The sequence below is a fragment of the Cherax quadricarinatus genome, chromosome 85 (assembly GCF_038502225.1).
Source record: "Cherax quadricarinatus isolate ZL_2023a chromosome 85, ASM3850222v1, whole genome shotgun sequence".
In the NCBI taxonomy this organism is placed as follows: Eukaryota; Metazoa; Arthropoda; class Malacostraca; order Decapoda; family Parastacidae; genus Cherax; species Cherax quadricarinatus.
The window spans coordinates 7,511,119-7,536,698 of record NC_091376.1 but is presented as its reverse complement, the minus strand read 5'-3'; positions in this window follow the sequence as shown (position 1 = coordinate 7,536,698).

Genomic DNA, 25,580 nt, shown 5'->3' with positions numbered 1-25,580 from the left:
GTTGCTGCTTGCTTGCCGTTGCTGTTAGCTTGCTTGCTGCTGCCGTTGTTGCTGCTTGCTGCTGCTTGCTGTTGCGTTCGTTGCCTTGCTGCTTGCTTGCTGCTTGCTGCTGCCGTTGCTGCTTGTTGCTGCTGCCTTGCTGCTTGCTGCTTGCTTGCTGCTTGCTTGCTGCTGTTGCTGCTTGCTGCTTCGCTTGCCTTGCTTGTTGCTTGTTGCTGCCGCTGTGTGCTGCTTGCTGTTGTTGCCGCTGTTGCTGCTGCTGTTGTGCTGTGTTGCTTGCTGTTGCTGTGCTGTTGTGCTGCTGCTGTTGTGCTGCTTGTTGTTGTGCTGTGTGTTGTGTGTGTTGCTGTGCCTGTTGTGTTGCTATTGTTGTGCTGTGTGTGCCTGCCTGTTGCCTGCTGTTGTTGTTGTTGTTGTTGTTGTTGTTGTTGTTGTTGCTGCTGCTGCTGCTGCTGTTGTTGTTGTTGTTGTTCCTGCTACTGCTGCTGTTGCTGTTGTTGTTGTTGTTGTTGTTGTTGTTGCTGCTGCTGCTGCTGCTGTTGTTGTTGTTGTTGTTCCTGCTACTGCTGCTGTTGCTGTTGTTGTTGTTGTTGTTGTTGTTGTTGTTGTTGCTGCTGCTGCTGCTGCTGCTGCTGCTGTTGTTGCTACTGCTGCCATTGCTGTTGTTGTTGCTACTAGCAACAACAGGCTGGTTGACCTAGTTTACTCCATGAAGCATGGTCTGTAATTGCACTTGACATATGTTTATCCAGGTGGATGGCAGCAAGTAGGCAGTGGCAGTGGGTAGGCAGCAGCTGGGAGGCTGCAGGTGGGTAGCAGCTGGTGGGTGGCAGCATGTGGGTAGCAGCAGGTGGGTGGCAGCAGGTGGGAGGCTGCAGGTGGGTGGCAGCTGGTGGGTGGCAGCAGGTGGGTGGCAGCAGGTGGGTAGCAGCAGGTGGGTGGCAGCAGGTGGGAGGCTGCAGGTGGGTGGCAGCAGGTGGGTGGCAGCAGGTGGGTGGCAGCAGGTGGGTGGCAGCAGGTGGGTGGCAGCAGGTGGGTGGCAGCAGGTGGGTGGCAGCAGGTGAGTGGCAGCAGACATTAACTTGCACTGGAAAATAAAACCTGTGATAGGCCTATCAGTAAGAGATAATATCTTCATATATTTAACTGTGATGAAGCCGCCCACTGCAGTAGGCCTACTCTTAATTAGCAAGGCCTAGCCACAATTAGTCATGCATCTATCTAATGTAATTTTAGAGTTTTCCAAAGTAATTTTCCAAGAATGTTACAAGAGCACTACAGTAGGCCTACTGGTTCATGCTAGGTAGGTCTTACTCACCTGATAATGTCAAGGATGGACCGAAACGTCGTCATAAGGATCTGGCCTAAGTGTGAGGTATTTGTGAACTGTTCCAGTCATGGTATTGGAGTGTCAAATGTTAGAAACCTGGGAGTGATAATGTTAGAAATATCTCATCTTCAAAGACCACAACAATGTTATTATCGTAACTTCAAGGAAAATAATAGGTTGGATAACTAGAACTTTCAAATTAATAGGATGGATAACTAGAACTTTCAAATTAATAGGATGGATAACTAGAACTTTCAAATTAATAGGATGGATAACTAGAACTTTCAAAATAAAGGGATACCAAATCAATGACACTCCAGGTCATTGGGTCTCTCCAGGCTGGAATATTGTTGTATACTAACGACCACCTTCACGACAGGAGAAATTGCTGAGCTGGAAAATATACAGAGAACCTCCACAACTTGTATAAACTCAGTCCAGCACCTAAATTACTGGGAATGCTTGAAGTTCCTAGAACTGTACTCCTTAGAACATAGGCGAGATAGATACATCACAATCTACACCTGGAAGATACTGGAGGTATTGGTACCAAACCTGCACACTGAAATTACTACTTATGAACACAAGAAGCTTGACATACAGTGCAGGAGCCAAGTAGAGGATCGATGAGTACACTGAGAGAGAACTCTAAAAGTGTGAGGGGACCACGATTCCTCAACAACATTCCTTCATGCATGAAGGGGATTACCAACAAATTCCTAGTTGCCTTCAAGAGGTAACTCAACAAATTTCTCAAAACAGTTCCTGATCAACTGGGCTGTGGTGCATACATGGGACTGCAGGCAATAAGCACTAACAGCTTGATCAATCTAGCTAGTAACAGGCGACCTGGACTGGGACCGGACCGCGGGGTCACTGACCTCAGGAAACGCTTACAAGTAACCTTTAAGGGCAAGCTGGCTGGGCAGTAATTTGAAGGTAATCCCTTATCTCCTTACGTAGCTCTTACATGATAATACTGAAGGAACACTATGGCAGGCCTATTGGCCCATGCTAGGCAAGTCCTTTTCAAATCCAACTCTACTCTCCCACATATTTGACATACCACCTTCGACAACCCTATTAGGTAAGTCTTATCTAAATCCAGTCTTTCTCTCGTATGTCTAAAATCACCTTCTCGACACTTGTTTGGGATTTCTTAAGAGACGCTAAACACTTTCTTAAGAATGTTTTGCTTTCTTAAGAAAGCAAAAGATTCTTGATAAGTGTTTGTGAGGGTAGTGTAATTGCAATGTCCCGACTTCTATGACCCACCTCATACTTAACCCCCGGCATCTATGACCCACCTCATACTTACTCCCGACTTCTATGACCCACCTCATACTTACCCCCGACTTCTATGACCCACTTCATACTTAACCCCCCCGGCATCTATGACCCACCTCATACTTACCCCCGGCATCTATGACCCACCTCATACTTACCCCCGGCATCTATGACCCACCTCATACTTACCCCCGGCATCTATGACCCACCTCATACTTACCCCCGGCATCTATGACCCACCTCATACTTACCCCCCGGCATCTATGACCCACCTCATACTTACCCCCGGCATCTATGACCCACCTCATACTTACCCCCGACTTCTATGACCCACCTCATACTTACCCCCGGCATCTATGACCCACCTCATACTTACCCCCGGCATCTATGACCCACCTCATACTTACCCCCGGCATCTATGACCCACCTCATACTTACCCCCGGCATCTATGACCCACCTCATACTTACCCCCGACTTCTATGACCCACCTCATACTTATCCCCCGGCATCTATGACCCACCTCATACTTACCCCCGGCATCTATGACCCACCTCATACTTACCCCCGGCATCTATGACCCACCTCATACTTACCCCCCGGCATCTATGACCCACCTCATACTTACCCCCGGCATCTATGACCCACCTCATACTTACCCCCGACTTCTATGACCCACCTCATACTTATCCCCCGGCATCTATGACCCACCTCATACTTACCCCCGGCATCTATGACCCACCTCATACTTACCCCCGACTTCTATGACCCACCTCATACTTATCCCCCGGCATCTATGACCCACCTCATACTTACCCCCCGGCATCTATGACCCACCTCATACTTACCCCCGACTTCTATGACCCACCTCATACTTATCCCCCGGCATCTATGACCCACCTCATACTTACCCCCGGCATCTATGACCCACCTCATACTTACCCCCGACTTCTATGACCCACCTCATACTTACCCCCGGCATCTATGACCCACCTCATACTTACCCCCGACTTCTATGACCCACCTCATACTTATCCCCCGGCATCTATGACCCACCTCATACTTACCCCCGACTTCTATGACCCACCTCATGCTTACCCCCGGCATCTATGACCCACCTCATGCTTACCCCCGGCATCTATGACCCACCTCATACTTACCCCCGACACCTATGACCCACCTCATACTTACCCCCGACATCTATGACCCACCTCATACTTACCCCCGACATCTATGACCCACCTCATAAATACCCCCGACATCTATGACCCACCTCATACTTACCCCAACATCTATGACCCACCTCATACTTACCCCCGACATCTATGACCCACCTCATACTTACCCCCGGCATCTATGACCCACCTCATACTTACCTCCGACATCTATGACCCACCTCATACTTACCCCCGACATCTATGACCCACCTCATACTTACCCCAACATCTATGACCCACCTCATACTTACCCCCGACATTTATGACCCACCTCATACTTACCCCCGACATCTATGACCCACCTCATACTTACCCCCGACATCTATGACCCACCTCATACTTACCCCCGACATCTATGACCCACCTCATACTTACCCCCGACATCTATGACCCACCTCATACTTACCCCCGGCATCTATGACCCACCTCATACTTACCTCCGACATCTATGACCCACCTCATACTTACCTCCGACATCTATGACCCACCTCATACTTACCTCCGACATCTATGACCCACCTCATACTTACCTCCGACATCTATGACCCACCTCATACTTACCTCCGGCATCTATGACCCACCTCATACTTACCCCCGACATCTATGACCCACCTCATACTTACCTCCGACATCTATGACCCACCTCATACTTACCTCCGACATCTATGACCCACCTCATACTTACCTCCGACATCTATGACCCACCTCATACTTACCCCCGACATCTATGACCCACCTCATACTTACCCCCGACATCTATGACCCACCTCATACTTACCCCCGGCATCTATGACCCACCTCATACTTACCCCCGACATCTATGACCCACCTCATACTTACCCCCGACATCTATGACCCACCTCATACTTACCCCCGACATCTATGACCCACCTCATACTTACCCCCGACATCTATGACCCACCTCATACTTACCCCCGACATCTATGACCCACCTCATACTTACCCCCGACATCTATGACATCTATGACCCACCTCATACTTACCCCCGACATCTATGACCCACCTCATACTTACCCCCGGCATCTATGACCCACCTCATACTTACCTCCGACATCTATGACCCACCTCATACTTACCTCCGACATCTATGACCCACCTCATACTTACCTCCGACATCTATGACCCACCTCATACTTACCTCCGACATCTATGACCCACCTCATACTTACCTCCGGCATCTATGACCCACCTCATACTTACCCCCGACATCTATGACCCACCTCATACTTACCTCCGGCATCTATGACCCACCTCATACTTACCCCCGGCATCTATGACCCACCTCATACTTACCTCCGACATCTATGACCCACCTCATACTTACCCCCGACAACTATGACCCACCTCATACTTACCCCCGACATCTATGACCCACCTCATACTTACCCCCGACATCTATGACCCACCTCATACTTACCCCCGACATCTATGACCCACCTCATACTTACCCCCGACATCTATGACCCACCTCATACTTACCCCCGACATCTATGACCCACCTCATACTTACCCCCGACATCTATGACCCACCTCATACTTACCCCCGACATCTATGACCCACCTCATACTTACCCCCGACATCTATGACCCACCTCATACTTACCCCCGACATCTATGACCCACCTCATACTTACCCCCGACATCTATGACCCACCTCATACTTACCCCCGACATCTATGACCCACCTCATACTTACCTCCGACATCTATGACCCACCTCATACTTAGTATTCTAGTTTATTATTGTTCACAGGTACCACTGAAGCTGTCAGTGTATGTTCTCAGAGACTGTTGAGGGAACTGTCTGTTGCTGTAGGGAACTGTCTGTTGCTGTAGGGAACTGTCTGTTGCTGTAGGGAACTGTCTGTTGCTGTAGGGAACTGTCTGTTGCTGTAGGGAACTGTCTGTTGCTGTAGGGAACTGTCTGTTGCTGTAGGGAACTGTCTGTTGCTGTAGGGAACTGTCTGTTGCTGTAGGGAACTGTCTGTTGCTGTAGGGAACTGTTTGTTGCTGTAGGGAACTGTCTGTTGCTGTAGGGAACTGTCTGTTGTTGTAGGGAACTGTCTGTTGCTGTAGGGAACTGTCTGTTGCTGTAGGGAACTGTCTGTTGCTGTAGGAAGCTGTCTGTTGCTGTAGGGAACTGTCTGTTGCTGTAGGGAACTGTCTGTTGCTGTAGGGAACTGTCTGTTGCTGTAGGGAACTGTCTGTTGCTGTAGGGAACTGTCTGTTGCTGTAGGGAACTGTCTGTTGCTGTAGGAAGCTGTCTGTCTGTTGCTGTAGGGAACTGTCTGTTGCTGTAGGGAACTGTCTGTTGCTGTAGGGAACTGTCTGTTGCTGTAGGGAACTGTCTGTTGCTGTAGGGAACTGTCTGTTGCTGTAGGGAACTGTCTGTTGCTGTAGGGAACTGTCTGTTGCTGTAGGGAACTGTCTGTTGCTGTAGGGAACTGTCTGTTGCTGTAGGGAACTGTCTGTTGCTGTAGGGAACTGTCTGTTGCTGTAGGGAACTGTCTGTTGCTGTAGGGAACTGTCTGTTGCTGTAGGGAACTGTCTGTTGCTGTAGGGAACTGTCTGTTGCTGTAGGGAACTGTCTGTTGCTGTAGGGAACTGTCTGTTGCTGTAGGGAACTGTCTGTTGCTGTAGGGAACTGTCTGTTGCTGTAGGGAACTGTCTGTTGCTGTAGGGAACTGTCTGTTGCTGTAGGGAACTGTCTGTTGCTGTAGGGAACTGTCTGTTGCTGTAGGGAACTGTTTGTTGCTGTAGGGAACTGTCTGTTGCTATAGGGAACTGTCTGTTGCTTTAGGTAACTGTCTCTTGCTGTAGGGAACTGTCTGTTGCTGTAGGGAACTGTCTGTTGCTGTAGGGAACTGTCTCTTGCTGTAGGGAACTGTCTCTTGCTGTAGGGAACTGTCTCTTGCTTTAGGTAGCATTAAACATTAACTTATATTAACCTAAGCAACCGTAGGTGTTTTCAAAACACGTGAGAGCAGAACAAGTGAAAAAACCTGTTGTTTCGTGTCTAAATTGTTTATTAATTAATACAAGTGTTAAACCTTGTATAGTTAACCTTGCGTGTATCGTGAGAGTTAACACTGTTAACACTGTGCTAACTACCCACTTATCTACATGTAAGGGAAGTTTATTTAGAGACAGGTACACTGAGTCCAGTTATCATATATGGTGATATACTGTGCAAGAATGGTATATAATACCGACAAGATGAAATTAAGACACATGTGCAACATCTTGGTATCTTTATTCTAGACGTTTCGCCCTCCAGTGACTTTATCAATGCAAATTCTAGGACATAACTTGAAGACAGTAGAACTATATACAGAAGATGAGGTAATCAGTCCCTCAAGCTTGGAGTAGGTGCGAACAGCACCATAGTCGTGGAGATTCTGAAGCAGAAAAAAGGAGCCTGGCGCTTATATAGTAACGTCAGGTGTAGCAGATTTCACTGGGGAATCCCGCCTACCAGTGACTATGCCCTCGTCTGCTACACCTGACGTTACTATATAAGCGCCAGGATCCTTGCTTCTGCTTCAGAATCTCCACGACTATGGTGCTGTTCGCACCTACTCCTAGGTTGAGGGACTGATTACCTCATCTTCTGTACATAGTTCTACTGTCTTCAAGTTATGTCCTAGAATTTGTATTGATAAAGCCACTGGAGGGCGAAACGTCTACAATAAAGATACCCAGATGTTGCACATGTGTCTTAATTTCATCATGCTGATATACTGAACAATGACTCACAATACCGTCCCTGGAACAATATACAAATAATCCGAATATAATAGACGTTCCGGTCCTACTTGGACCAGTAACTTAATGGTCCAAGTGGGACCGAAACGTTGTCGTAAGTTTCTGTCTCCCATGTAAGGGTTATTTGTGTATTGCAACATATACAACACAACCTCTGTAAAAAAAATTTTGAATTTCCAAGCGCTTTCGTGACTTCTCACATCATCATAATAAAAATAATAATAATAATAATAATAATAATAATAATAATAATAATAATAATAATAATAATAATAATAATAATAATAATAATAATAATCTTTATTTCTACCAGTACATGTACAAGGTATACATATCATAGTTGACATCAGTGACATACTACTGTATAGAAAGCCGCTTGTTATGCTGAGCATTTCCCGCAAATTAGGTCATGGTTGTCCCCAGGATGCGACCCACACCAGTTCACTAACACCCAGGTACCTATTTTACTGCTAGGTGATCATGGATAGCAGGTGTCTTAAGGAAACACGTCCTAATATTTACAGCTTTGCCGGGGATCGATCTCCGGACGTCTGTGTGTCAGCTGAATGCGCTACCAATCTACTTACGGAACAGGTCCTAGATAATGTGAGAAATCACGAAAGTGCTGGGAAATTAGGTATATTGTTATATTCGTTATTTTGCATGTTGTGATATCACCTGTTTACTGCTATGTTATTACATAGTAACAGGTGTTACCTTACACCTGCTGTCCCTGTTCACCTGGCAGGAAGTAGGTACCTGAGTGTTAGTCACCTTACACCTGCTGTCACTGTTCACCTGGCAGGAAGTAGGTACCTGAGTGTTAGTCACCTTACACCTGCTGTCCCTGTTCACCTGGTAGGAAGTAGGTACCTGAGTGTTAGTTACCTTACACCTGCTGTCACTCTTCACCTGGCAGTAAGTAGGTACCTGAGAGTTAGTCACCTTACACCTGCTGTTCCTGTTCACCTGGCAGGAAGTAGGTACCTGAGAGTTAGTTACCTTACACCTGCTGTCACTCTTCACCTGGCAGTAAGTAGGTACCTGAGAGTTAGTCAACTTACACCTGTTGTCCCTGTTCACCTAGCACTAAGTAGGTACCTGGGTGTTTGTCGCCTTACACCTGCTGTCACTGTTCACCTAGCAGTAAGTAGGTATCTGGGAATTAGTTCTCAGGTGTGGGTGGCATCCTGGGGGACAAGACTGAAGGATCACAAAGAAAGTAAGACACAGTCGAGGATGATGCACTGACTTCGGTTATCCTGGGTGGCTAACCCTCCCTACCCCAGGTTATCCTGGTTGGCTAACCCTCCCTACCCCAGGTTATCCTGGGTGGCTAACCCTCCCTACCCCAGGTTATCCTGGGTGGCTAACCCTCCCTACCCCAGGTTATCCTGGGTGGCTAACCCTCCCTACCTCAGGTTATCCTGGGTGGCTAACCCTCCCTACCTCAGGTTATCCTGGGTGGCTAACCCTCCCTACCTCAGGTTATCCTGGGTGGCTAACCCTCCCTACCTCAGGTTATCCTGGGTGGCTAACCCTCCCTACCTCAGGTTATCCTGGGTGGCTAACCCTCCCTACCCCAGGTTATCCTGGGTGGCTAACCCTCCCTACCTCAGGTTATCCTGGGTGGCTAACCCTCCCTACCTCAGGTTATCCTGGGTGGCTAACCCTCCCTACCCCAGGTTATCCTGGGTGGCTAACCCTCCCTACCTCAGGTTATCCTGGGTGGCTAACCCTCCCTACCTCAGGTTATCCTGGGTGGCTAACCCTCCCTACCTCAGGTTATCCTGGGTGGATAACCCTCCCTACCCCAGGTTATCCTGGGTGGCTAACCCTCCCTACCTCAGGTTATCCTGGGTGGCTAACCCTCCCTACCCCAGGTTATCCTGGGTGGCTAACCCTCCCTACCCCAGGTTATCCTGGGTGGCTAACCCTCCCTACCTCAGGTTATCCTGGGTGGCTAACCCTCCCTACCCCAGGTTATCCTGGGTGGATAACCCTCCCTACCCCAGGTTATCCTGGGTAGCTAACCCTCCCTACCCCAGGTTATCCTGGGTGGTTAACCCTCCCTACCCCAGGTTATCCTGGGTGGCTAACCCTCCCTACCCCAGGTTATCCTGGGTGGCTAACCCTCCCTACTCCAGGTTATCCTGGGTGGCTAACCCTCCCTACCCCAGGTTATCCTGGGTGGCTAACCCTCCCTACCCCAGGTTATCCTGGGTGGCTAACCCTCCCTACCCCAGGTTATCCTGGGTGGCTAACCCTCCCTACCCCAGGTTATCCTGGGTGGTTAACCCTCCCTACCCCAGGTTATCCTGGGTGGCTAACCCTCCCTACCCCAGGTTATCCTGGGTGGCTAACCCTCCCTACCCCAGGTTATCCTGGGTGGCTAACCCTCCCTACCTCAGGTTATCCTGGGTGGCTAACCCTCCCTACCCCAGGTTATCCTGGGTGGCTAACCCTCCCTACCCCAGGTTATCCTGGGTGGCTAACCCTCCCTACCCCAGGTTATCCTGGGTGGTTAACCCTCCCTACCCCAGGTTATCCTGGGTGGCTAACCCTCCCTTCCTCAGGTTATCCTGGGTGGCTAACCCTCCCTACCTCAGGTTATCCTGGGTGGCTAACCCTCCCTACCCCAGGTTATCCTGGGTGGTTAACCCTCCCTACCCCAGGTTATCCTGGGTAGCTAACCCTCCCTACCCCAGGTTATCCTGGGTGGTTAACCCTCCCTACCCCAGGTTATCCTGGGTGGCTAACCCTCCCTACCCCAGGTTATCCTGGGTGGCTAACCCTCCCTACCTCAGGTTATCCTGGGTGGCTAACCCTCCCTACCCCAGGTTATCCTGGGTGGCTAACCCTCCCTACCCCAGGTTATCCTGGGTGGCTAACCCTCCCTACCCCAGGTTATCCTGGGTGGCTAACCCTCCCTACCTCAGGTTATCCTGGGTGGCTAACCCTCCCTACCCCAGGTTATCCTGGGTGGCTAACCCTCCCTACCCCAGGTTATCCTGGGTGGCTAACCCTCCCTACCCCAGGTTATCCTGGGTGGCTAACCCTCCCTACCTCAGGTTATCCTGGGTGGCTAACCCTCCCTACCCCAGGTTATCCTGGGTGGCTAACCCTCCCTACCTCAGGTTATCCTGGGTGGCTAACCCTCCCTACCCCAGGTTATCCTGGGTGGCTAACCCTCCCTACCCCAGGTTATCCTGGGTGGCTAACCCTCCCTACCTCAGGTTATCCTGGGTGGCTAACCCTCCCTACCCCAGGTTATCCTGGGTGGCTAACCCTCCCTACCCGAGGTTATCCTGGGTGGCTAACCCTCCCTACCTCAGGTTATCCTGGGTGGCTAACCCTCCCTACCCCAGGTTATCCTGGGTGGCTAACCCTCCCTACCCCAGGTTATCCTGGGTGGCTAACCCTCCCTACCCCAGGTTATCCTAGGTGGCTAACCCTCCCTACCCCAGGTTATCCTGGGTGGCTAACCCTCCCTACCCCAGGTTATCCTGGGTGGCTAACCCTCCCTACCCCAGGTTATCCTGGGTGGCTAACCCTCCCTACCTCAGGTTATCCTGGGTGGCTAACCCTCCCTACCCCAGGTTATCCTGGGTGGTTAACCCTCCCTACCCCAGGTTATCCTGGATAGCTAACCCTCCCTACCCCAGGTTATCCTGGGTGGTTAACCCTCCCTACCCCAGGTTATCCTGGGTGGCTAACCCTCCCTACCCCAGGTTATCCTGGGTGGCTAACCCTCCCTACCTCAGGTTATCCTGGGTGGCTAACCCTCCCTACCTCAGGTTATCCTGGGTGGCTAACCCTCCCTACCCCAGGTTATCCTGGGTGGCTAACCCTCCCTACCCCAGGTTATCCTCGGTGGCTAACCCTCCCTACCTCAGGTTATCCTGGGTGGCTAACCCTCCCTACCCCAGGTTATCCTGGGTGGCTAACCCTCCCTACCCCAGGTTATCCTGGGTGGCTAACCCTCCCTACCCCAGGTTATCCTGGGTGGCTAACCCTCCCTACCTCAGGTTATCCTGGGTGGCTAACCCTCCCTACCCCAGGTTATCCTGGGTGGCTAACCCTCCCTACCTCAGGTTATCCTGGGTGGCTAACCCTCCCTACCCCAGGTTATCCTGGGTGGCTAACCCTCCCTACCCCAGGTTATCCTGGGTGTAGGGAGGGTTAGCCTACTTACTGATTGACTTACCTACTAACTTACTGACTTTTGAAAGATCAGTCATTTTGTGGTAACAGCTGGGCACCCTTGTATTAGGCCTATACTTTCACTTCCATGCAATTACTTGCTAGGCCTACTGGTTGCCAAAGCCTCTTCCTGTGCCTGTTTTAAAACCGCAGTTGTGAATGTGGTAACATTAACTTCGTTAAACGTTATTAACGAGGCAATGTTTACGTTAGTGACGCCGTTTTCTGTGCAGTGTTGGAGTGGGCAGCGAGGGGGGGCTAATTTAACCAACCTGGTGCTGCCTTCCACCTCTTTCTCAGGACAAATGGATGACTTTGTGATATTTGCGCCTCACACGCCGGGAACCAATGCACGTGGGCTGTCTACACTTCCTCCTTCAGCACCTGCTGTCAGTTTCCCACTCACTGGCTTTTGTGTGTAGTTCTGTTAGACTGTGGGACTGATTATCTCATCTAAATCCGCCTCACTACTGTTAGTGTTGCTGTTGTCACTACAGTTACTGTTGTTGGTGCTGCTGTTGGTGTGGCTGTTGTTGCTATTGGTGTTGTTACTACTGCTGTCACTACTGCTACTGTTGCTACTGTTGTTGGTGTTGCTGCTGTTGCTATTGGTGTTGTTACTACTGCTGTCACTACTGCTACTGTTGCTACTGTTGTTGGTGTTGCTGCTGTTGCGCTGCCTGCCTGCTGCTGCCGCTGCCTGCCGCCTGCTGTTGCCGCTGCTGCCGCTGTTGCTGCCGCTTGCGCTGTTGCTGCTGTTGCCGCTGCTGTTGCTGCTGCTTGCCTTGCCGTGCCGCTGCCGCTGCTGCCTTGCTGCTTGCCTGCCTGCCTGTTGCGCCGCTACTTCGCTGCCTGCTGCTTGCTGCGCGTTGCTGCTGCCGCTGCTTGCCGCTGCTGCGCTGCCGTTGCTGCCGCCGCCGCCGCTCCGCCTGCGCTGCTGCTGCGCCTACCGCCGCTGCTGCCTCCGCTGCCGTGCCGCCGCTGCTGCCTGCCTTGTTGTGTTGCTTGCTGCTGTTGCCGCTGCCGCTGCCGCCTGCTGCTGCCGCTGCCGCCGCCGCTGCCGCTGCTTGCTGCTGCTGCTGCGTTGCTGCTGCCTGCTTGCTGCTGCTGCCGCCGCCGCTGCCTGCTGTTGCTGCTGCTACCGCCGCTGCTGCCTGCGTTGCCGCGCGCCTGCCTGCTCCGCCGCCTGCCGCTGCTTGCCGCTGCTGCTGCCGTTGCTGCCTGTTCGTTGCTGCCGCCTGCTGCCGCTGCCGCCGTTGCTGCTTGCTGCTGCTGCTCCGCCTTGCCGCTGTTGCCTGCTGCTGCCGCTGCCTGCCGCTGCCGCCTGCCGTTGCTGCTGCTGCCGCTGCTGCTTCCGCCGCCGCCTGCTTGCCGCGTGCGCTGCGCTGCGCTGCTGCCGCTGCCGCTGCGCCTGCTGTTGCCGCTGTTGCCTGCTGCCTGCCGCTGCCGTTGCTGTTGCTGCTGTTGCTGCTGCTGCGCCGCCTGCCATTGCTTCTGCCGCTGCCTGCTGCTGCCGCCGCTTGCCTGCTGCTGCTGCCTGCCTGCTGCTGCTGCTGCTGCCTGCCGTTGCTGCTGCTGCCTGCCGTTGCCGCCTGTTGCTGCCGCTGCTGCTGCTGCTGCCTGCCTGCTGCCTGCTGCCGTGCCGCCTGCTGCTGCCTGCCGCTGCCTTGCCTGCTGCTGTTGCTGCTGTTGCTGCTGTTGCTGCTGTTGCTGCTGTTGCTGCTGTTGCTGCTGTTGCTGCTGCTGCTGCTGCTGCTGCTGCTGTTGTTGCTGTTGCTGCTGTTGCTTCTGCTGCTGCTGTTGCTTCTGCTGCTGTTGCTGCTGTTGCTGCTGCTGTTGCTGCTGTTGCTGCTGCTGCTTCTGCTGTTGCTGCTGTTGCTGCTGTTGCTGCTGTTGCTGCTGTTGCTGCTGTTGCTGCTGCTGTTGCTGCTGCTGTTGCTGCTGTTGCTGCTGCTGCTGCTGCTGCTGCTGCTGCTGCTGCTGCTGCTGCTGTTGCTGCTGTTGCTGCTGCTGTTGCTGCTGCTGTTGCTGCTGCTGCTGCTGCTGCTGCTGCTGCTGCTGCTGCTGCTGCTGCTGCTGCTGCTGCTGCTGCTTCAGGTTACTGCTGATTAAACTGATATTGTCAAAGTGCAGCCTGATAATTCTGATGACTGCTGATAGGCCTGTGTTTCTGAGGTGCCATAGTCATGTAAATGTGATAGGCCTATGATTCCAAGGGGTTTTACATAGACAAAATAGGCCTATGACTCCAGGGGTGCTACATAAACAAAATAGGCCTATGACTCCAGGGGTGCTACATACACAAAATAGGCCTATGACTCCAGGGGTATTACATAGACAAAATAGGCCTGACTCCAGGGGTGTTACACAAACGAAATAGGCCTATGACTCCAATGTGTTAAATAGACGTATAAAAGTGATATGTCAATGTATCTAGACTGATACATAGATTTATAAAAGTAATAGGCCTATGGAGTTAAGGTGACAGGCATGTGAAAGTCATAGGCCTAGGGTGATGTAGATGTTATTTGAAGGTTAACTATCCTAAATTGACGGAATAACTATAGTTCTGGATAATTACAGAAGCTGGGAGGATGTACCATGATTACGGCGGGTGGAACGGCAGGAGGGGTGGCAGGAGGAACGGCAGGAGAGGTGGCAGCAGAAACGGCAGGAGGGGTGGCAGGAGAAACGGCAGGAGAGGTGGCAGGAGGAACGGCAGGAGGGGTGGCAGGAGGAACGGCAGGAGGGGTGGCAGGAAGAACGGCAGCTGGGGTGGCAGGAAGAACGGCAGGAGGGGTGGCAGGAGGAACGGCAGGAGGGTCGGCATGAGGAACTGCAGGAGGAACGACATGAGGAACGGCAGGAGGGGTGGCAGGAGGAACGGCAGGAGGGGCGCCAAGAGGAACGGCAGGAGGGGTGGTAGGAGAAGATGCAGAAGGGGCGGCAGCAGGAACGGCAGCAGGAACGGAAGGAAGGGTAGCAGGAGGAACGGCAGGAGGAACAGAAGGAGGGGTAGCAGGAGGGACGACAGTAGCAGTAGGAGGGGTGACCGGAGGGGCGACAGTAGCGGCAGCAGACCTACAGCGAGGGACAGGCTAGCCTCCAGGGTGGCCGCCGCCGCCGCCGCCGCAGACAAAATCAATAAGGGTGGCACTGGTGGGGGGGGGAGACACCATGCTAAAGGGGGAAGAGGCATAGCAGGGAATAACAGCAGTGGCACATGTGCCAGCCTACACTGCTAGGCCTATCACAACACAGCCTGGGACATGTTATTCCCAGGCCTATCACAACACAGCCTGGGACACCTCATTCCCAGGCCTATCACAACACAGCCTGGGACACGTTATTCCTATGCCTATCACAACACAGCCTGGGACACGTTATTCCCAGGCCTGTCACAACACAGCCTGGGACACGTTATTCCCAGGCCTATCACAACACAGCCTGGGACACGTTATTCCCAGGCCTATCACAACACAGCCTGGGACACGTTATTCCCAGGCCTATCACAACACAGCCTGGGACACGTTATTCCCAGGCCTATCACAACACAGCCTGGGACACGTTATTCCCAGGCCTATCACAACACAGCCTGGGACACGTTATTCCCAGGCCTATCACAACACGGCCTGGGACACCTCATTCCCAGGCCTATCACAACACAGCCTGGGACACGTTATTCCCAGGCCTATCACAACACAGCCTGGGACACCTCATTCCCAGGCCTATCACAACACAGCCATGGACACGTTATTCCCATGCCTATCACCGGGTATCAGATCCTGAGGAAGGATAGAAGGAGCAGGGGGGGAGGAGGGGTTGCACTACTAATAAAAAACCGGTGGGGTTATCAAGAAATGGAAGGCATGGACGAGACTGGAGAAAGGGATTACATAGTATGTACAGTTCAGTCAGGGAAACACAAGGTAGTCATTGCAGTAATGTATAACCCACCACAGAATGAATAGGATGAATGCAACAGAGCAATGGTGGACACTCTAGCTGAGGTGGCAAGAAGGGCCCACTCAAGTAGAGCGAAGTTACTGGTCATGGGCGACTTCAATCACAGGGAGATTGATTGGGAAAACCTGGAGCCACATGGGGGTCCCGAAACATGGAGAGCCAAGATGATGGATGTGCTGGCAAATCTCATGCACCAACATGTTAGGGATACTACCAGAGAGAGAGGGGAGGATGAACCAGCAAAACTGGACCTCGTGTTCACCCTGAGTAGCTCAGATGTTGAGCACATCACATATGAAAGGCCCTTTGGAGCTAGTGACCACGTAGTTATGAGCTTTGAATACATCGTGGAGCTAAAAGTGGAGAGGGTAACAGGAGTAGAAAGGGAAAAGCTAAACTATAAAAGGGGGGACTACACAGGAATGAGGACCTTCCTGCAGAAGGTTCAGTGGGAACAGGAGTTAGTAGGAAAATCAGTAAACGAAATGATGGACTTTGTAACAACAAAATGCAAGGAGGCAGAGGAAAGGTTTGTTCCCAAGGGTAACAGAAATAATGGGATGGACAGAACGAGCCCTTGGTTTACCCAAAGGTGCAGGGAGGCAAAAACTAAGTGATCTAGAGAATGGAAAAAGTACAGAAGGCAAAGGACTCAGGAGAATAAAGAGATTAGTCGACGAGCCAGAAACGAGTATGCACAGATAAGGAGGGAGGCGCAGCGGCAGTATGAAAATGACATAGCATCGAAAGTCAAGTCTGACCCGAAACTACTCTACAGCCACATCAGGAGGAAGACAACAGTCAAGGACCAGGTAATCAGGCTGAGGAAAGTAGGTGGGGAGCTCACAAGAAACGACCAGGAGGTATGTGAGGAGCTCAACCTGAGATTTCAGGAAGTATTTACAGTGGAGGCTGAAGGGACAATGGGGAGACAAAACAGTGGCATACAGCAACAAGGGATATACCAACAAGTGTTGGATGAATTACACACAACTGAGGAGGAGGTGGAGAAGCTCCTAAATGACCTTGATACCTCAAAGGCAGTGGGACCGGACAACATCTCTCCATGGGTCCTTAGAGAGGGAGGAGGGACACTACGTGTGCCACTAACCAAAATCTTCAACACTTCCCTTGAAACTGGGCAACTACCTGAAGTATGGAAGAAGGCAAATGTAGTCCCCATCTTTAAGAAGGGAGACAGAAATGAAGCACTAAATTATAGACCAGTGTCACTGACATGTATAGTATGCAAAGTCTTGGAAAAGATTATCAGGAGGAGAGTGGTGGAGCACCTGGAGCAGAACAAGATTATAAACGACAGCCAGCACGGATTCATGGAAGGCAAATCCTGTGTCACAAACCTACTAGAGTTTTACGACAAGGTAACTGAAGTAAGAAATGAGAGGGAGGGGTGGGTTGATTGCATCTTCTTGGACTGCAAGAAGGCCTTCGACACAGTTCCTCTATCACAACACAACCTGGGAAATGTTATTCCCAGGCCTATCACAACACAGTCTGGAACACGTTATTCCCAGGCCTATCGCAGCACAAAATAAGACATCGTGTTTTTTTAAATACATTTTGTTTACAAAAAGGGAGATCTTGTTTACATGATATACATCTGATGAGTTTCGAGAGTTTTTCTACTTCCAGAGCCCGGCCATAGACCAGGCTTCTCTGGTACTAGCCTGGTCAACTAGGCTCTTGATGCTGGTGGTCCACTGCCCCACATATTCATCACAGCCTGGTTGATCTGGCACCTGGTGAAGATACTTGTCCAGTTTCCTCTTGAAGACTTCTACACTTGTTCCAGCAGTGTTTCTGATATCTTGAAGACTTCTACACTTGTTCCAGCAGTGTTTCTGATATCTTGAAGACTTCTACACTTGTTCCAGCAGTGTTTCTGATATCTTGAAGACTTCTACACTTGTTCCAGCAGTGTTTCTGATATCTTGAAGACTTCTACACTTGTTCCAGCAGTGTTTCTGATATCTTGAAGACTTCTACACTTGTTCCAGCAGTGTTTCTCATATCTTGAAGACTTCTACACTTGTTCCAGCAGTGTTTCTGATATCTTGAAGACTTCTACACTTGTTCCAGCAGTGTTTCTGATATCTTCTTGAAGACTTCTACACTTGTTCCAGCAGTGTTTCTGATATCTTCTTGAAGACTTCTACACTTGTTCCAGCAGTGTTTCTGATATCTTCTTGAAGACTTCTACACTTGTTCCAGCAGTGTTTCTGATATCTTCTTGAAGACTTCTACACTTGTTCCAGCAGTGTTTCTGATATCTTCTTGAAGACTTCTACACTTGTTCCAGCAGTGTTTCTGATATCTTCTTGAAGACTTCTACACTTGTTCCAGCAGTGTTTCTGATATCTTCTTGAAGACTTCTACACTTGTTCCAGCAGTGTTTCTGATATCTTCTTGAAGACTTCTACACTTGTTCCAGCAGTGTTTCTGATACCTTCTTGAAGACTTCTACACTTGTTCCAGCAGTGTTTCTGATACCTTCTTGAAGACTTCTACACTTGTTCCAGCAGTGTTTCTGATATCTTCTTGAAGACTTCTACACTTGTTCCAGCAGTGTTTCTGATACCTTCTTGAAGACTTCTACACTTGTTCCAGCAGTGTTTCTGATACCTTCTTGAAGACTTCTACACTTGTTCCAGCAGTGTTTCTGATATCTTCTTGAAGACTTCTACACTTGTTCCAGCAGTGTTTCTGATATCTTCTTGAAGTCTTCTACACTTGTTCCAGCAGTGTTTCTGATATCTTCTTGAAGACTTCTACACTTGTTCCAGCAGTGTTTCTGATATCTTCTTGAAGACTTCTACACTTGTTCCAGCAGTGTTTCTGATATCTTCTTGAAGACTTCTACACTTGTTCCAGCAGTGTTTCTGATATCTTCTTGAAGACTTCTACACTTGTTCCAGCAGTGTTTCTGATATCTTCTTGAAGACTTCTACACTTGTTCCAGCAGTGTTTCTGATATCTTCTTGAAGACTTCTACACTTGTTCCAGCAGTGTTTCTGATATCTTCTTGAAGACTTCTACACTTGTTCCAGCAGTGTTTCTGATACCTTCTTGAAGACTTCTACACTTGTTCCAGCAGTGTTTCTGATACCTTCTTGAAGACTTCTACACTTGTTCCAGCAGTGTTTCTGATATCTTCTTGAAGACTTCTACACTTGTTCCAGCAGTGTTTCTGATATCTTCTTGAAGACTTCTACACTTGTTCCAGCAGTGTTTCTGATATCTTCTTGAAGACTTCTACACATGTTCCAGCAGTATTTCTGATATCTTCTTGAAGACTTCTACACTTGTTCCAGCAGTGTTTCTGATATCTTCTTGAAGACTTCTACACTTGTTCCAGCAGTGTTTCTGATATCTTCTTGAAGACTTCTACACTTGTTCCAGCAGTGTTTCTGATATCTTCTTGAAGACTTCTACACTTGTTCCAGCAGTGTTTCTGATACCTTCTTGAAGACTTCTACACTTGTTCCAGCAGTGTTTCTGATATCTTCTTGAAGACTTCTACACTTGTTCCAGCAGTGTTTCTGATATCTTCTTGAAGACTTCTATACTTGTTCCAGCAGTGTTTCTGATATCTTCTTGAAGACTTCTACACTTGTTCCAGCAGTGTTTCTGATATCTTCTTGAAGACTTCTACACTTGTTCCAGCGGTGTTTCTGATATCTTCTTGAAGACTTCTACACTTGTTCCAGCGGTGTTTCTGATATCTTCTTGAAGACTTCTATACTTGTTCCAGCAGTGTTTCTGATATCTTCTTGAAGACTTCTACACTTGTTCCAGCAGTGTTTCTGATATCTTCTTGAAGACTTCTACACTTGTTCCAGCAGTGTTTCTGATATCTTCTTGAAGACTTCTACACTTGTTCCAGCAGTGTTTCTGATACCTTCTTGAAGACTTCTACACTTGTTCCAGCAGTGTTTCTGATATCTTCTTGAAGACTTCTACACTTGTTCCAGCAGTGTTTCTGATATCTTCTTGAAGACTTCTACACTTGTCCCAGCAGTGTTTCTGATACCTTCTTGAAGGCTTCTACACTTGTTCCAGCAGTGTTTCTGATATCTTCTTGAAGGCTTCTACACTTGTTCCAGCAGTGTTTCTGATATCTTCTTGAAGACTTCTACACTTGTTCCAACAGTGTTTCTGATACCTTCTTGAAGGCTTCTACACTTGTTCCAGCAGTGTTTCTGATATCTTCTTGAAGACTTCTACACTTGTTCCAGCAGTGTTTCTGATATCTTCTTGAAGACTTCTACACTTGTTCCAGCAGTGTTTCTGATATCTTCTTGAAGACTTCTACACTTGTTCCAGCAGTGTTTCTGATATCTTCTTGAAGACTTCTACACTTGTTCCAGCAGTGTTTCTGATACCTTCTTGAAGGCTTCTACACTTGTTCCAGCAGTGTTTCTGATATCTTCTTGAAGGCTTCTACACTTGTTCCAGCAGTGTTTCTGATATCTTCTTGAAGACTTCTACACTTGTTCCAACAGTGTTTCTGATACCTTCTTGAAGGCTTCTACACTTGTTCCAGCAGTGTTTCTGATATCTTCTTGAAGACTTCTACACTTGTTCCAGCAGTGTTTCTGATATCTTCTTGAAGACTTCTACACTTGTTCCAACAGTGTTTCTGATATCTTCTTGAAGACTTCTACACTTGTTCCAGCAGTGTTTCTGATATCTTCTTGAAGACTTCTACACTTGTTCCAGCAGTGTTTCTGATACCTTCTTGAAGGCTTCTACACTTGTTCCAGCAGTGTTTCTGATATCTTCTTGAAGGCTTCTACACTTGTTCCAGCAGTGTTTCTGATATCTTCTTGAAGACTTCTACACTTGTTCCAACAGTGTTTCTGATACCTTCTTGAAGGCTTCTACACTTGTTCCAGTGTCATCATGGGCTTGGCCTCCCTAGTTTTGAAGGTTCTCATTATCCATCCTGTCATTTTTCTAGCAGATGCGATTGATACAATGTTATGGTCCTTGAAGGTGAGATCCTCCGACATAATCACTCCTAGGTCTTTGACGTTGGTGTTTCGCTCTATTTTGTGGCCAGAATTTGTTTTGTACTCTGATGAAGATTTAATTTCCTCATGTTTACCATATCTGAGTAATTGAAATTTCTCATCGTTGAACTTCATATTGTTTTCTGCAGCCCACTGAAAGATTTGGTTGATGTCCGCCTGGAGCCTTTCAGTGTCTGCAATGGAAGACACTGTCATGCAGATTCGGGTGTCATCTGCAAAGGAAGACACGGTGCTGTGGCTGACATCCTTGTCTATGTCGGATATGAGGATGAGGAACAAGATGGGAGCTAGTACTGTGCCTTGTGGGACAGAGCTTTTCACCGTAGCTGCCTCGGACTTTACTCTGTTGACGACTACTCTCTGTGTTCTGTTAGTGAGGAAATTATAGATCCATCGACCGACTTTTCCTGTTATTCCTTTAGCGCGCATTTTGTGCGCTATTACGCCATGGTCACACTTGTCGAAGGCTTTTGCAAAGTCTGTATATATTACATCTGCATTCTTTTTGTCTTCTAGTGCATTTAGGACCTTGTCGTAGTGATCCAGTAGTTGAGACAGACAGGAGCGACCTGTTCTAAACCCATGTTGCCCTGGGTTGTGTAACTGATGGGTTTCTAGATGGGTGGTGATCTTGCTTCTTAGGACCCTTTCAAAGATTTTTATGATATGGGATGTTAGTGCTATTGGTCTGTAGTTCTTTGCTGTTGCTTTACTGCCCCCTTTGTGGAGTGGGGCTATGTCTGTTGTTTTTAGTAACTGAGGGACGACCCCCGTGTCCATGCTCCCTCTCCATAGGATGGAAAAGGCTCGTGATAGGGGCTTCTTGCAGTTCTTGATGAACACAGAGTTCCATGAGTCTGGCCCTGGGGCAGAGTGCATGGGCATGTCATTTATCGCCTGTTCGAAGTCATTTGGCGTCAGGATAACATCGGATAGGCTTGTGTTAGTCAAATTTTGTGGCTCTCTCATAAAAAATTCATTTTGGTCTTCGACTCTCAGTCTGGTTAGCGGCTTGCTAAAAACTGAGTCATATTGGGACTTGAGTAGCTCACTCATTTCCTTGCTGTCATCTGTGTAGGACCCATCTTGTTTAAGTAGGGGCCCAATACTGGACGTTGTTCTCGATTTTGATTTGGCATAGGAGAAGAAATACTTTGGGTTTCTTTCGATTTCATTTATGGCTTTTAGTTCTTCCCGCGATTCCTGACTCCTAAAGGATTCTTTTAGCTTAAGTTCGATGCTTGCTATTTCTCTGACCAGTGTCTCCCTGCGCATTTCAGATATATTGACCTCTTTTAGCCGCTCTGTTATTCTTTTCCGTTGCCTGTAAAGGGAGCGCCTGTCTCTTTCTATTTTACATCTACTCCTCCTTTTTCTTAGAGGAATAAGCCTTGTGCATACATCGAGTGCCACCGAGTTAATCTGTTCTAGGCATAAGTTTGGGTCTGTGTTGCTTAGTATATCTTCCCAGCTTATATCGGTTAGGACTTGGTTTACTTGGTCCCACTTTATGTTTTTGTTATTGAAGTTGAATTTGGTGAATGCTCCCTCGTGACTAGTCTCATTTTGTCGGTCTGGGGCTCCATGCATACATGTCTGAACCTCAATTATGTTGTGATCTGAGTATATTGTTTTTGATATGGTGACATTTCTTATCAGATCATCATTGTTAGTGAAGATGAGGTCTAGTGTATTCTCCAGTCTTGTAGGCTCTATTATTTGCTGGTTTAAATTGAATTTTGTGCAGAGATTTAAAAGCTCGTGTGAGTGTGAGTTTTCATCAGAGCTGCCTCCTGGTGTTATTACTGCAACAATATTATTTGCTATATTCCTCCATTTTAGGTGCCTTAAGTTGAAATCCCCCAGGAGCAAGATGTTGGGTGCAGGAGCTGGAAGATTTTCCAGACAGTGGTCAATTTTTAACAGCTGTTCCTGGAATTGCTGGGATGTTGCATCCGGAGGCTTGTAGACTACCACAATGACTAGGTTTTGGTTCTCGACCTTTACTGCTAAAACTTCCACTACGTCATTTGAGGCATTAAGCAGTTCTGTGCAAACAAGTGACTCTGCAATGTACAGGCCAACCCCCCCCTTTTGCCTGTTCACTCTGTCACATCTGTATAGGTTGTAACCTGGGATCCATACTTCGTTGTCCAAGTGATCCTTTATGTGGGTCTCAGTGAAAGCCGCGAACATTGCCTTTGCCTCTGCAAGCAGTCCACGGATGAAAGGTATTTTGTTGTTTGTAGCTGGCTTTAGACCCTGTATATTTGCAAAGAAGAATGTTATCGGACTGGTGGTATTGTTGGTACTGGGGGGGGATTTTTTTTCCGGCATTAGTATCTGTATCTGTTGGTTTGGAGTGGAGGCCATCGACTGTGGTTCCACTCCAGGAATGACTGGATTTGGTGTACGATTTCTGCCATTTCCTGCCAGTTTTTTTTCCTTCCTGGCACTAAAAAACCTCTCCCTCTTGAGTGGCTGTGGCTACCCAGGTTTTCCCATGGCCTGGATGTTTTGTATCTTTTTGTCCCCTTTAGATGGTATGCCTGGCAATTTAAGTTATAGCACAGTCTTTCCTGTACTGAAGAGGTACACATTTCAGGGTGAAAAAGCTTACAGGAAGGGAGTTTGCATTTTCCTGTTTTCATATGGGCATGGCATTTTCTAGGGTGGTCATAGTTGCATGTCCCATCTGTTTTTCCAGATTTCCCATGCCAGCAGATACCAAGTGCATAGTATGTGCACAGGCTTGGTTTCCGCTTGCCTTGGGTTTCTGTGACTGTATTCCCTGTTGGTGCATGTTTCCCTGTCTTACTTCTATCCTCCCTAGCACCAACAATGGAGCTCCCACCAGTTGTTTTTGGTAATTTATCCTCACTATTGCTATTGGAGTCCTCTTGTTTGCTATTTCCTGCGGTATTTCTAGTTTCAGTGTTTCTGATATCTTCTTGAAGACTTCTACACTTGTTCCAGCAGTGTTTCTGATATCTTCTTGAAGACTTCTACACTTGTTCCAGCAGTGTTTCTGATATCTTCTTGAAGACTTCTACACTTGTTCCAGCAGTGTTTCTGATATCTTCTTGAAGACTTCTACACTTGTTCCAGCAGTGTTTCTGATATCTTCTTGAAGACTTCTTCACTTGTTCCAGCAGTGTTTCTGATATCTTCTTGAAGACTTCTACACTTGTTCCAGCAGTGTTTCTGATATCTTCTTGAAGACTTCTACACTTGTTCCAGCAGTGTTTCTGATATCTTCTTGAAGACTTCTACACTTGCTCCAGCAGTGTTTCTGATATCTTGACTCACGAAATCGTAATGACACGATTGCAAACAAACCATACCACGGGCGGGGTTAGAACTCGCGATCAGAGAGTCTTAAAACTCCAGACCGCCGTGTTAGCCACTGGACCAGCTAGCCACAATAAGATTCGTTCAACTAGGTATATTTCTACACCATAGGAAGGTTAGCATAGGCACCACTGTGACCACAAATGCAGTGGCTAACGCGACGGTCTGGAGTTTTGAGATTCTCTGATCGCAGGTTCTATCCCCGCCCGTGGTATGGTTTGTTTGCAATCGTTCATTACGATTTCGCGAGTCATGTTTACGGCTTTGAGGGGACTTGAGCTAGAGTTCGTCACGGCCACGCTAGCTGGAGATTCGTCTATAAAAACTTGCATTTGTGGTCACAGTGGTGCCAATGCTAACCTTCCTATGGTGTAGAAATATACCTAGTTGGACGAATCTTATTGTGGCTAGCTGGTCCAGTGGCTAACACGGCGGTCTGGAGTTTTGAGACTCTCTGATCGCGGGTTCTAACCCCGCCCGTGGTATGGTTTGTTTTTCTGATATCTTCTTGAAGACTTCTACACATGTTCCAGCAGATGCTGAATAAGCTGGGACCACGAATGTTGATACAGAGCTCTCTTATTATGCCCACCACACCCCTACTTTTCACTGGGCTTATTTTACACTTCCTCCCATATTTCTCACTCTAGTATGTTGTTATGACAGTGTGCAGGATTGGGACAAGTCCCTCAAGTACCTTCCGCCTATAAATTATCATGTATCTCTCTCTCTCTCCTCCATTCCATTAAGTACGTATTTAGGATTTTAAGGCGTTCCCATTAATTTAAATACCTTATTGGCTCTAAAGAGGCTGTGAACTATCATTGTATTTGTTCCAGCTCACCTGAAAGAGGCCATCAACACTAAATAGAAATCTTAATGGGATAACACTTGATTTAAATAGTGTCACCCTTGGCACTGTTTATCTTGTGGATAAAGGCACTTATGTACAGATCATGTTATTAGAAGCCACGTCTTGTTGGCATCACTATTTCTCTACTGTTTATTCTCTTTTGAAAGTTCTCTTTATCCATCTCGTCATCTACCTGGCTGTCGTGACACTTGCCTTATTGTGTTCCAAGTCAGCTGATATTATTACACCCATATCCTTCACATGTTTCTTTCGCTCTATCTGATAATCCTCTTGAATTTTGTGTTTTGTGTACAGTGCCCCTTTTGAGTTCTTCCTTCTTTCCATATCTAAGAAGTTGGTACTTGTCACCACTGAACGTCATGTTGCTCTCCACTGACCATTACAAGACCGTTTATATCTTGTATTTTTCCCATGTCTTCTTCTGAGGTGATTTTCATGGTTGTTTTGGTATCTGAAAATGATTCATGGAATCGCGAAATGTGTGGGGATCTAACTCATGGTAACCCAGTCCTAAA